General features: G+C 51.1%; 1 non-coding gene across 1 annotated transcript; it reads left to right on the top strand.

Moving 5' to 3' along the window:
• The first annotated feature begins 11,858 nt into the window (after positions 1–11,858).
• Positions 11,859–11,931, top strand: TRNAC-GCA. The gene has a single exon. It is a non-coding gene; the product is annotated as a tRNA-Cys (tRNA).
• The last annotated feature ends 1,690 nt before the right edge of the window (positions 11,932–13,621 follow it).

The following is a 13,621-nucleotide window of genomic DNA, read 5'->3' as shown; positions in this document are numbered from 1 at the left end:
GCAGTGGCTGGTGGCACAGGAGGGGGTGCAGGGGTTGGGGTGAAGGGGGCGCAGGAGAGGGGCAGTGGCTGGGGGCACAGGAGGGGATGAAGGGGTTAGGGGTGAAGGGGGTGCAGGAGGGGGCAGTGGCTGGGGGCACAGGAGGGGGCGCAGGGGTTGGGGTGAAGGGGGTGCAGGAGGGGACAGTGACTGGGGGCACAGGAGGGGGTGCAGGGGTTAGGGGTGAAGGGGGTGCAGGAGAGGAGCAGTGGCTGGGGGCACAGGAGGGGGCGCAGGGGTTAGGGGTGAAGGGGGTGCAGGAGAGGGGCAGTGGATGGGGGAACAGGCGGGGGAGCAGGGGTTAGGGAGGAAGGGGTGCAGGAGAGGGGCAGTGGCGGGTGGCACAGGAGGGGGCGCAGGGGTTAGGGGTGAAGGGGTGCAGGAGAGGAGCAGTGGCTGGTGGCACAGGAGGGGGCGCTGGGGTCGGGGTGAAGGGGGCGCAGGAGAGGGGCAGTGGCTGGGGGCACTGGTGGGGTGCAGGGATTAGGGGTGAAGGGGGTGCAGGAGAGGGGCTGTGGCTGGGGGCACAGGAGGGGGCGCAGGGGTTAGGGGTGAAGGGGGGCAGGATAGGGGCAGTGGCTGGGGGCACAGGAGGGGAGCGCAGGGGTTAGGGGTGAAGGGGGTGCAGGAGAGGGGCAGTGGCTGGGGGCACAGGAGGGGGCGCAGGGGTTAGGGGTGAAGGGGGTGCAGGAGAGGGGCAGTGGCTGGGGGCACAGGAAGGGGGTGCAGGGGTTGGGGGAAGTGGGGCAGGAGAGGGGCAGTGGCTGGGGGCACACGAGGGGGTGCAGGGGTTGGGGTGAAGGGGGGCAGGAGAGGGGCAGTGGCTGGGGGCACAGGAGGGGGTGCAGGGGTTAGGGGTGAAGGGGGTGCAGGAGAGGGGCAGTGGCTGGGGGCACAGGAGGGGGTGCAGGGGTTAGGGGTGAAGGGGGTGCAGGAGAGGGGCAGTGGCTGGTGGCACAGGAGGGGGTGCAGGGGTTAGGGGTGAAGGGGGGCAGGAGAGAGGCAGTGGCTGGGGGCACAGGAGGGGGTGCAGGAGTTAAGGGCAAAGGGGACACAGCGTAGGGGTTAGGGCACAGGAGGGGGCAGAGTTAGGGGTGGGGGAGGTGCAAGGGTCAGGAGTGCAGGAGCTGGGGGTAAAGGGGGAGGGGGATCGTCCAGGGTCGATGGGGAAGTGCCAAAGTACAAGTTTTGCCCAGGGCACCATTTCCCCTCACGCGGGTCCTTGGTAACATTTCTTGCTGGGAGGGGGAGGGGAGAGACGAGGCGTTTTCTCTCTGTTTCTTTCCTCTCCGTTTTCTGCTTCTTCCTTCAATTCCAGAAACCTCCCTTGTGTGTCAGACGGTGCAGTGACGCCCTCCCCACCCCAGGCCTCTGGAGCCTCTGGAGCAGGAAGATCCCAGGAGCTGAGGATGGATCCAGGGGTGAGTAGCTGGCAGGAAGGAGTCCTAGCAGCTCTTCTGGGAGCGCAGGGGAGGAATGACTCCCCCTTCCCTAGCTTCTCCCCGTGGGGCTCTGGGGAGCAGGGAGGGTTGTGTGATAAATTCCATCCAACTCCCCCTTTGATCCAAGCCAAGGGACATCTCAGCTCTGCACAATCCCCTTAGAATCATAGAATCATAGAATCTCAGGGTTGGAAGGGACCTCAGGAGGTCATCTAGTCCAACCCCCTGCTCAAAGCAGGACCAAACCCAACTAAATCATCCCAGCCAGGGCTTTGTCAAGCCTGACCGTAAAAACCTCTAAGGAAGGAGATTCCACTACCTCCCTAGGTAACCCATTCCAGTTCTTCACCACCCTACTAGTGAAAAAGTTTTTCCTAATATCCAACCTAAACCTCCCCCTCTGCAACTTGAGACCATTACTCCTTGTTCTGTCATCTTCTACCACTGAGAACAGTCTAGATCCATCCTCTTTGGAACCCCCTTTCAGGTACTTGAAAGCAGCTATCAAATCCCCCCTCATTCTTCTCTTCTGCAGACTAAACAATCCCAGTTCCCTCAGCCTCTCCTCATAAGTCATGTGCTCCAGCCCCCTAATCATTTTTGTTGCCCTCCGCTGGACTCTCTCCAATTTATCCACATCCTTCTTGTAGTGTGGGGCCCAAAACTGGACACAGTACTCCAAATGAGGCCTCACCAGTGCTGAGTAGAGGGGGATGATCACATCCCTTGATCTGCTGGAAATGCCCCTACTTATACAACCCAAAATGCCATTAGCCTTCTTGGCAACAAGGGCACACTGTTGACTCATATTCAGCTTTTCGTCCACCGTAACCCCTAGGTCCTTTTCTGCAGAACTGCTACCCAGCAATTCGGTCCCTAGTCTGTAGCAGTGCATGGGATTCTTCCGTCCTAAGTGCAGGACTCTGCACTTGTCCTTGTTGAACCTCATCATATTTCTTTTGGCCCAATCCTCTAATTTGTCTAGGTCCCTCTGTATCCTAGCCCTACCCTCCAGCGTATCAACAACTCCTCCCAGTTTAGTGTCATCTGCAAACTTGCTAAGGGTGCAGTCCACACCATCCTCCAGATCGTTAATGAAGATATTGAACAAAACCGGCCCCAGCACCGACCCTTGGGGCACTCCACTTGATACCGGCTGCCATCTAGACATGGAACCATTGATCACTACCCCTTGAGCCCGACCATCTAGCCAGTTTTCTATCCACCTTACCGTCCATTCATCCAGCCCAGACTTCTTTAACTTGCTGGCAAGAATATTGTGGGAGACTGTATCAAAAGCTTTGCTAAAGTCCAGAAATAGCACATCCACTGCTTTCCCCTCATCCACAGAGCCGGTTATCTCGTCATAGAAGGCAATTAGGTTAGTCAGGCATGACTTGCCCTTGGTGAATCCATGCTGACTGTTCCTGATCACTTTCCCCTCCTTTAAGTGGTTCAGGATTGATTCCTGAACCTTGGCAGGGCCAAACAAGGGATGTTTTCCACTGCCCAGGAGACCCAGCCAGGGACTGATGTGCTGGAGATATAGACAGGAAACGAACCATCTACAGCAACGTCATTAACCACAAACACACTCTAGCCAGGCTCCAGCCAGTAGGGAAATGGGCAGGAACTCTGGCTGTTCAGCCATGGCCACACGTACAGAGCTGCACAGCAGTGAGTGTGCTGGGGAAGCTGGTCCGAGTGAACAATTGGAAATGACCCTTCAGTGAGAACAGAACCAGAGTGTAGAAAGGCCCCTGTGTTAAGTGGTTGTGGCTGAGGCCTTAGGGCGCTGGGTTAGAAGCCACAGGGTGTTTCTGTGGAGGTTTGATTCTTCCCCGCTAGGCAAGGCTGGTGTGTGGTGTCTCCATGGCTGCACTTTCAGTGATGCAGGTTTCTCTCCCCCATTGTTCCATGGGCATCCTACTAGATTGCCAGCTGCTTTTCAACTGCAATGTGGAGACTGTGTGTGCGTGGGGAGAGACAGTGTGTGTGTTGGGGAAGAGTGAGTGTGTTGAGGTAGGTAGGAGCAGATCATTATTATTCCTACTTGAAAGAGGGAGAAGCTGAGGCTGAGAAAGGAGAATTGACTTGTCTGAGGTCACACACCCAGCCAGTGGCAGAGTTGGGAATAGGACCCAAGAGCCCTGATTTTCAAACTAACCATTGGATCTTGAATTTCAGACACTGAATGACCTGAATAAAGTGCTCTCAGATGAGCTCCAGACCAACAACAGTGCACAGGAATTATTCAGCAAGTATTTGAGGAGAACTGCAATGTTAGAGAGAATCATGAACTGCTCAGAGACCATTAATGTAGAGAAGCAGCAAAATTCATCAAACACAGAACTGGTTCTGACTTATTTCCTTGGTCTTAAAAGAGAACAACAAGGACCTGAGTCTCCTCCCTGTCAATAACCCCCTGCTCAGCCAATCAGGGTAGAGACTGAGGACGGGAGGCTGAGGGTTCTCACCAGAGAGCCCAAAGGATGGCCCAGGTCACTGGTTGGGATCACTGCCCGAGCTCTATTTCAGCCTGTAGAGGAGCAGACTCACCCCTGCGGCACCTCCTGCTGGTGACTTCCAGGAATTAGCTCTCCCAGCTCTGGAGCACACTCTGCAGGCTGGTGATCCACTTGTGCTTTTCACCCCTATGTCTATCCCAGGACCCGGTGCCCCTTTATCTGAAGTGCTGCCCCCTGGCAGTCACCCCTTTCTCTCAGGGTCTCCCCTTGCCAGGGGAACCCCCAACCACTATCCCCACCACATCTCAGTACCAGGCTACTGTCAGTCATTGTCTAGCCCCGCACCCTGGGGCAGGCTGCAGTATCAGCCTATTCATCACTGGCAAGGAGGGTTTGGACCTGCTGCCTTGGCCAACCCCTGGGCTGCCCTCTGCAACCCCCAGTACCTGTTGGCTTTGTGCTAGGCCGCAGCCTGAGGCTTTCCAGGCTGGAGCTCCCCAGCTCCTCTGCCTTTCCCCAGCCCTGCTCCACTCAGGTACCTTGTCTCCAGCCCCCTGCAGCCAGGCCCTTCTCCCTCTACAAACAGAGAGAGACTGCTTGGGCCCCTGGCTCACAGCCTCTTCTAGGGGCCAGCTGGGCCTGATTGAGGCTTGGCCCCAGCTGAGCCTGCTTTCCCTAATGAACCCAGGCTTCTTGCCCCACCCACAGCCCCCTCCCAAGGCTTTTTTCAAGTCCTTCAGGGCAGGAGCAGGGGACCACCCCCCTACACAGCCCCACACCGGCTCCTCACCAATATCCTGTTACGTTTCTGGCTGCACTTTTCCCCCTACCTCCTTCTCCATGCACTCCCTATCGGTGGCCCCACAAAGTTGCGGGACCTCCTGGTCAACCTCCTCCTCACCCTGGCTAAAATGGCCATCTACGTGACCAGGGAGAGGCGGTTGGCCAACGGAGACTCCTGCGACTGTGGGGCTTGTTTCCAGTCCTTAGTCCGTTCACGTCTCCGGGCGGAGTTCCTCTGGGCGGCGTCCGCTGGCTCCCTTGATGCCTTCGAGGAGCAGTGGGCGCTGTCCGGGGTTCTCTGCTCGGTATCCCTGTCAGGCTCCCTTCTTATGACCCTTTGACCACACTCCTGTCCCTGTTCTTTCATTAGTTCTCCCCCAAAATTAGTGGGTTTCTGTGCTCCTGTAGATCCTCCCTTTAGGCTGGGGGAGGATCCGTTAGCATGGGGCAGGCTTCTGCCCGCCCAGTTTCCCGGAAACCCAATAGATACACAGCCTCACATTTTTGGGTGGACCTTCCACAGTGGGAGCTGCAGAGCACTCCCCCACAACACACACACACACACCTACCTACCTCCTGGTGTTGGGAGAGGAACAGGAGAAAGTACAAAAGAAGCAAGAGAAGAAGAGAAAGGAGGGAGGGAGGGATGGAGGAAAAGGTGAAACAAAAAGAACAAACCCCAATGTCCCTAGTGATTCTAAGGGACAAAATCCCAGATGTGCAATAAAATTCTGCCTCCTTAAGCTCATGTTTTCCATGCCAGGAATTCAACTCTCACCAGATGGATCAGACTGAACAGGTTTCAAACCTTGAGGGGGCTCTTACCTTCTAAACAGGGACGACTGTTTTCTAGTAGGTTTCAGAGTAGCAGCCGTGTTAGTCTTTATCCGCAAAAAAAAAAAAAAAAAAAACAGGAGTACTTGTGGCACCTTAAAGACTAACAAATTTATTTTAGCATGAGCTTTCGTGAGCTAAAGCTCACTGAGCTTTAGCTCACGAAAGCTCATGCTAAAATAAATTTGTTAGTCTTTAAGGTGCCACAAGTACTCCTGTTTTTTTGTTTTCTAGTAAAATCACTAAAAGGGAAGGAGAAAACTTGAAAGAGGTTCCTCCTGGGCTCACGTCCGTGAACCCAAATACTCTCTCAGTCCCCAAAGAGAGACCTGGAGAAGGAGACTTGCTGAAGCAAAGCCACAGGGGTCTCTGAGGTTTCCCTGGCCCCTCACCCCGGTCCTGCCTGGCTGATGTCAGTATCTCTCTGTGAGGTCACCACCTCCCCACCACCTTGGACCAATAGTCTGAGGTCCTGCAAAAGGCCTTTGTGATGTCACTGCCACACCCCTCCCTTGCTGTGCCAATGTCCTGCCCCTGGCCAGGCACTTTGCAGGTTTGAGCTACTCCCTGGGGATCACCCCACTCAAGGAGCGTTCGTTCTAGGCAGCAAGCCAGCTAGACAGGGAAACATCAGATGCTGCTCCCAATGCTGCACTCAGTTTTTCAGAAATTAGTCGACTTTATGGCCAGAAGAGACCATTAGAGCATCTAATCTGACCCCCTGCATATCACAGGCCTCCTGTATGACACAAGAGCTACTTTGGGGGCAAACACATTCCAGAAAGGCATCTTATCGTCATTAAATGACATCAGGAGATGGAGAATCCACCACTTTCCTTGGTAGCTTGTTCCTGAGGTGAATCATCCTCACTGTTGAATATTTGTGCCTTAGTTGTAATAGGAATTTGTCTCTTTTCACCTTCCAGACATTATGCTTTTCTCTGCTCAATTCAAGAGCCCTTTAATACCCAATCTTTTCTCTCCCTGAAGGCACTTCAACGCTTCAATGAAGTCACCTTTCAATCTTCTTTTGATAAGCTAAACAGGTTGAGCTCTTTCAATAGCTCACTAGGAGGCATTTTTCTCCAGCCCTCAGAACATTTGATGGCTCTTTGCTGCCCCAGCTCCAATTTCACAACATCTTCTTCAAATGAGGATGCCAAAACTGGAGGCAGTTTTCCAATATCAGTCTCACTGATGCTGTCTCACTTCCTGTGACGTTACTGACAATCTGTAACCGTGTAGATCACTGTTGCGACCACTGTTCTATATTTGCTGCTAATTGTAGAAAGGTTGTCATGTAAGGAGTCTACGGAGAGGTTCTGATTGGCTGATAATAATTATGCTATCTCTAGATGTCTGTCATTTTTTGTAGTTGACATTATGAATATTAAGTATCAGAGGGGTAGCCGTGTTAGTCTGGATGTGTAAAAGCAGCAAAGAATCCTGTGGCATCTTATAGACTAACAGATGTTTTGGAGCATGAGCTTTCGTGGGTGAACACCCACTTCATCGGATGCAACAAATTCAATATTATTAATATTGGCTCTATGCTGCCCGTATTTCAAACTTGTGCTCTGCTTCTGGGGAACACCCCAGACAAGTTGGTGTCAGTTCTGCCTAGCCTGCTTGATGGTCCATTAAGGACCATCAGCTCTACAATCGTCCCATTGAGAGAAGGCAGATATGCCTTGTGACTCAGCAAGGTAGCAGGGACCTGCCTATGGACATACCTCTAAGGTTTTTCTATGGCACATGCTGGATAGAGTGTCCTTGGGACAAAGAAAGCAAAGACCACATGGCAAGAGACTATAAAAGGCTGATGCCTCGTCTCCATCTTGTCTTCAGTCCTGCTTCATGTCTCTGGAGGGACTTTGCTACAAACTGAAGCTCTATAGAAAGGACTGAATGACCCATCCCAGCTGTGGATGTTCTCCAGAGACTTGATTTGACCTGCAGTTTATTCCATCACTGCTACAAGCCTGAACCAAGAACTTTGCCATTACTGGATGTAATTGATTTCGTTTAACAATTTTAACTCATCTATATTTCTTTCTTTTTATGAATATATCTTTAGATTTTAGATGCTAAAGGATTTGCAAGAGCGTGATTTGTTGGTAAGATCTGACTCGTCTATTGACCTGGATCTGGGGCTTGGTCCTTTGAGAGAACCTGTATTCTTTTACTGGGGTATCGGTTTTCATAACCATTCATCTTCATAAGGAGCGGGGCTGGTGGTGATAGAAGGGAACTGGAATATCTGAGGGAATTGGTTCTATCATGTCCAATTAGCCAGTGGGGTAAAACCATGGCTGCTGTGACGTGCTTTAATAGTAAAGGGCACCCAGCCTCGGGCTGTGACTGCGCTGCTCCAAGCAATTTGTCCTGAATTGATACTCTCAGCAGTGTCCTGCCAGTGGTCGCATCGTTACAGGGCTCATCCGGGATTACAGCTGGGAACTCTCCGAAGCTCAGGATGCGCTTCCTCAGCTAGGGGAAGTACGTAACCCACACACCTCCAGGGTGTGGTGGTGTGTCCCAGCTAGTGGCACCGAGATCACTTAGCTAAGACTGTAGAAAAGACTCATTTTATCTCTCCCTCTAGCAGCCAGGTGGCTTTTAGTTCATGCTGTAGAGGCTCACGCACTAAGCTCCTGAGTTCCCAGTTCGATCCCACCCACCGACAAGTCACTGACCCGGCTCTGTCAGCGTAACAGACACAGCTGCCACCCCAAGAAGGAGAGAGCTGCCATGCCATACCCAGCCACGAAGAGGTGCCAAGCAGTGAGCTGACACCGTTCAGAGCTTCCTGTGATAAACTGCAAACTTTGGACAATAGCGAGGTGGCAGGAAGTGTTGCCCTCAGAGTGGCCTGGGTCAGAGCCCATGGGAGGCCTTGGATCCCCTGCCATCTGCCATGCCCTTCCCCCCCAAAGGGCCGAAACCCTGACCACTAGGCAACATCCCCATGAGCGAAGGCCATCACAAGGCATCTGTCTTCGAAAGTTTGCAGAGGATGCGGGAGCAGAAAGGGGAGAGAGGATGACAGTGGCCCTTGGGAAGAGGAAGGGAGGAAGCCTTATGGGAATCTCTTGTTTACCACCATCAACCCAATGATCAGATCATTGATGCCTAGAATCTTCCCTGACGTGTTCTAATTGATTGGATCTAGATTTTAAAATGGGTACATTTGCAGATGGAGAAATGTCAGCAAGTTGAGTGAAAGGCCATTGCAAGCTCAGCTAATTATGCAACATGGCTTATGCCCCATCTAACAAGCCCCTTAAACAATACCTCCCAGTTTTCATTTACATTGTTCTGTTTAGTGTTTTTCTCCAGAACACTTTTACTAAACCTTTGGGTCAGCTTTGGAAAGTTGGCCCTTTCAGTGCACCAAATATAAATATTGCTGGTGGGGACTGTCCTCTATAGGTCATAAGAACGGCCATACTGGATCAGACCAATGGTCCAGCCAGCCCAGAATCCTGTCCTCCCACAGTGGCCAATGCCAGGTGCCCGCGAGGGAATCAACAGAACAGGAAATCATCAAGCGATCCATCCCGTCGCCCATTCCCAGCTTCCGGCAAAAGAGGCCGGGGACACTTCAAGAGCATGGTTTTGTATCCCTGCCCACCCTGGCTAATAGCCAATGATGGACCCGTCCTCCATCAACTTATCTAGTTCTTTGGTGGACCCTGTTATAGTCTTGGCCCTCACAGCATCCTCTGGCAATGTTTCCCCAGGTTGACTGTGTGTTGGGTGAAGAAATACTTCCTTTGGTTTGTTTTAAACCTGCTGCCTATTCCTTTCATTTAGTGACCCCTAGTTCTTGTGTTATGAGGAGTAAATAGCACTTCCTTACAGATCCAGACTAACATGGCTACCCCTCTGATACTTACTTATTTACTTTCTCCAAACCTGTCATCATTTTATAGACATCTATCCTAGCCCCCCCCCCTTAGTCATCTCTTTTCCAAGACGAAAACTCCTCTCAGTCTTATTAATCTCACCTCACATGGCAGCTGTTCAAGACCCCTAATCATTTTGGTTGCCCTTTTCTGCACCTTTCCCAATTCCGATATATCTTTTTGAGATGGGGGACCAGCTCCAGTATTCAAGATGTGGGCATACCACAGATTCATAGACAGGCAATATTATATTTCTGTCTCGCTAGCCATCCCTTTCCTAAGGACTTCCCAACATTTTGTTGGCTTTTTTGACTGCCGATACACATTGAGTAGATGTTTTCAGAGAAGTATCCACAGTGACTCCAAGATCTCTTTCTTAAGTTGTAAGAGCTAATTTACACCCCATCAGTTTAGATGTAGAATTGGGATCATGTTTTCCCATGTGCATTACTTTGCATTGATCCACATTGAATTTCATCTGCCTTTTCGGTGCCCAGTTACTCGGTTTGGTGAGATCCCTTTGTGACACTTTGCACTCTCTTTTGGACGTAACTAACTTGAGTTGGTTTGTATCATCTGCAAATGTTGCCACCTCACTGTTTACCCCTTTTTCCAGATCACTCAGGAGTATGTTGAACAGTGCTGGTCCCAGTACAGACCCCAGGGGGACACCACTATTTACCTCTCTCCATTCTGAAAATCAGACCCTTTCGTTCTTGCCTTTGAACCAGTTACCTATCCCAGAAAGGACCTTCCATCTTATCCCATTTTGCTTCAGAGCCTTTGGGGAGAGACCTTGTCAAAGGTTTTCTGAAAATCTAAGTATACTATATCCACGGGATCACCTTTATCCACATGCTTGTTGACTCCCTCAAAGAATTATAGTAGATTCGTGAGGCATAATTTTCTTTTACAAAAACCATGTTCATTCTTCCCCAATGTAAGCGGGGGAAGACTCACCCGGCGGCGCCTCCTGCTGGTCGTCTTGGGAATTAGCTCTCCAGCCGTCAGAGCGCCCTCTGCAGGCCAGTGATCTGCCTTACTGCAGCTGGTCCTCTGTCCCTCCCAGGACCCCAGTGCCTCTTTTACCCTGGCAGTACCCCCTGGCAGTACCCCCACAGTTCTAGGTCTCCCCCTCCCAGGGGAACCCCCACCCACTATCCCCATGTCACCTCAGTCTTGGCTACTGCCCAGTCTCCATCCAGCCCCCGTTCACTGGGGCAGACTGCAGTATGAGCCACTCATCACAGGCAAAGGGATTTGGACCTGCCGCCTCCGCTTCCCCCTGGGCTGCCCCCTTGCAGCCCTGCACCTATTCAGCCTATAGTCAGGCCTGCAGCCTGGGGCTTTCCAGGCCAGAGCTCCCAGCTCCTCTGGCCCTTCCCCAGCCCTGCTCCCACTCTAGGTGTCTTGCTTGGGTCCCTGCAGCCAGACCCTTCTCTCACTACAAGCAGAGGGAGACTGACTGGGCTCCTGGCTCACAGCCTCTTCTAGGGGCCAGCTGGGCCTGACTGGGGCATGGCCCCAGCTGAGCCTGCTTCCCCCAATCAGCCCAGGCTTCTTGCCCCAGCCCCAGCCCTCTCCTGGGCGCTTCAAGCCCCGCAGGGCAGGAGCAGGGAACCACCCGCTACACCCAGCAAATTCCGTTCACCGATGTGTCTAATCATTGGGCTCTACTATTCCACCCAATGTGCCTGGTACTGACGTTAGCCTCAGTGGCCTGTAATTGCCAGCTGCGTCTCTGGAGCCTTTTTCACACACTGCTCCAGCCAGGGACCAAATGCCGCCCCAGACTTTCCCCTTCTCCCTTCTGGGAAATCAAGTTCAAGTTCTACAAGCAGCTAAAGAAGCTTCAACCCTGCATCTGAGTTAATGTCAAATTTCTCACTGCCCGACACAAACAAATGTCATTTCAATCCCAGGTGAGTCCACTTCAGTCATTCCTCAGCCCCATTCCTTCCCCATCCTGCCTTAGCTTAGGGCATTGCGCCACCCTGTGGGCGTTTCACGTCCCTCCTCAGTTTCACATACAGACACAATCTCCTTTGCTGTTCAACGAACAGCAAAACCTTTCTGTGTCTCTAGTATGAGCCAGGGCATTCAATTCCATTGAAACCTTCTCTCCTGCAATGGCAACGGTCAGACAGAGGGGACGTGGCCACCTTCAGCCCTGAGAGTGAGATATTCACTCTCCTCTTTCTTCAAGCTGCTGTTGTTAGTCCATAAAACATGTACCATGGAATAAGAAGCTGAGTTTACTCCAGGGTGAGGAAAGAAAGGAGCCACCAACTCCCCGAAAAATCTCTGTGCCCCAGAGAGAACCTGCCCATGCTACTGGAATCACTGATGTGCTTCAGCTACAATGGGGAAAGCAACTGCTCTTAGGAGGTATAGCTCAGTGGTAGAGTGTTTGACTGCAGATCAAATAGTCCTTGGTTCAAATCCAAGTGCTCTCTAATAAGCCTCTTATTTTTATTTTTGAAAAAAGGGAAAACATTTTCATTTCCATTCTCCATTATGTTCAGGAGCTCCACAATACGGGGATGCTTGAAATGAATGTAAATACTCAACATTTCACTGTCCAAATGCATAAAAACCTAGCACACCTGTCCATCAGCTGAAATCAGTTCCAATCCTCTAAGTGTCTAGTTTATGTTTTCGTCAATTAAACAAAGGGATCATATGAATGTACATTTGAAGATCCCTCTTCTCCAGGGCTGTGCTGTGCAGAAGAACAAGAACCACATCCAGTTGGGGTTCAGGAGTCTGACGAGCAAAGGCAACTTGGTGCGGGTTAAAGTCACCAGCACTTTGGCTCCTTCCCATTCAACCAGCAGCTGGGCCCCCAGGACAAGGCACGAGAAGAAGACAGTGGCTGTGAGCAGGAAAATAGCCACCAAGAAGCTGGCTAAAGATCCTCAGGAAGGTCACCATGCCCATGTCTAGAATGTACTGACTGCATCAGGGACCAAAAAGGCAGAGAAAAGCCCTCAAAAGTTCTAAGCTGCCAAGCCCCAGAAGGTGATCAAAATCCTACCTAAAATCAAGACAGGATAAGGCTAAGGTCATCTCCAAAGCCAGGGCTAAGAAGGTAACACTGAGAAAGAAGTGGAGAGATTTCCATTGGGATGACTCCTGCTCCCCTAATGACTCTGTTATGAATCACCATGGACCACCTGGAGAGATCAAAGTCCTGCAGGACAAACAGCCCCATGGACAGTATAATGAAGTGGTGGCAGTGGGGGGAAGTGCTGTGTTTTGTGTAACACCTGCCAGGTGAGTGATGCACTGACAGGGCAGCTGCCCATAGCTCCCACATGAGCTCATTCTCTTCGATCTGCTTCTGCTGTTATTTCAGAGCCAGCACTAGCGGGAGTGTGTCCCTGTCACTTCACCAGCTGTAGAACAGGCTCTGTCTGCAGCCCAGCTCTGATTAATCCCACTTTTTAATGTATTCCTACTGCGATACTTTCCCAGTTCTCTGCCTCATTCTAACATTCTGGTCAGAGACTGAATATGGGGAGGGATGGACTAATTTGTGTGACATTCAGTAAGTTGCCTCAATTTCAGTAAGGCATTTGACACGGTTCCACATGGGGAATTATTAGTTAAATTGGAAAAGATGGGGATCAATATGAAAATTGAAAGGTGGATAAGGAACTGGTTAAAGGGGAGACTACAACAGGTCGTACTGAAGGGTGAACTGTCAGGCTGGAAGGAGGTTACTAGTGGAGTTCTAGAGGGATCTGTTTTGAGGCCAATCTTATTTAACCTTTTTATTACTGACCTTGGCACAAAAAGCGGGAATGTGCTAATAAAGTTTGCAGATGACACAAAGCTGGGAGGTATTGCTAACACAGAGAAGGACCGGGATATCATACAGGAAGATCTAGATGACCTTGTAAACTGGAGTAATAGTAATAGGATGAAATTTAATAGTGAAAAGTGCACGGTCATGCATTTAGGGATTAATAATAAGAATTTTAGTTATAAATTGGGGACACATCAGTTGGAAGCAACAGAGGAGGAGAAGGACCTCGGCGTATTAGTTGATCACAGGATGACTATGAGCCGCCAATGTGATATGGCCGTTAAAAAAGCTAATGCAGTTTTAGGATGCATCAGGCGAGGTCTTTCCAGCAAAGAT

The sequence above is a fragment of the Mauremys mutica genome, unplaced genomic scaffold, assembly GCF_020497125.1.
Source record: "Mauremys mutica isolate MM-2020 ecotype Southern unplaced genomic scaffold, ASM2049712v1 Super-Scaffold_100116, whole genome shotgun sequence".
Lineage (NCBI taxonomy): Eukaryota > Metazoa > Chordata > Testudines > Geoemydidae > Mauremys > Mauremys mutica.
Note: the sequence above shows the minus strand (reverse complement) of the source record. Positions and strands in the feature narration are given on the sequence as shown.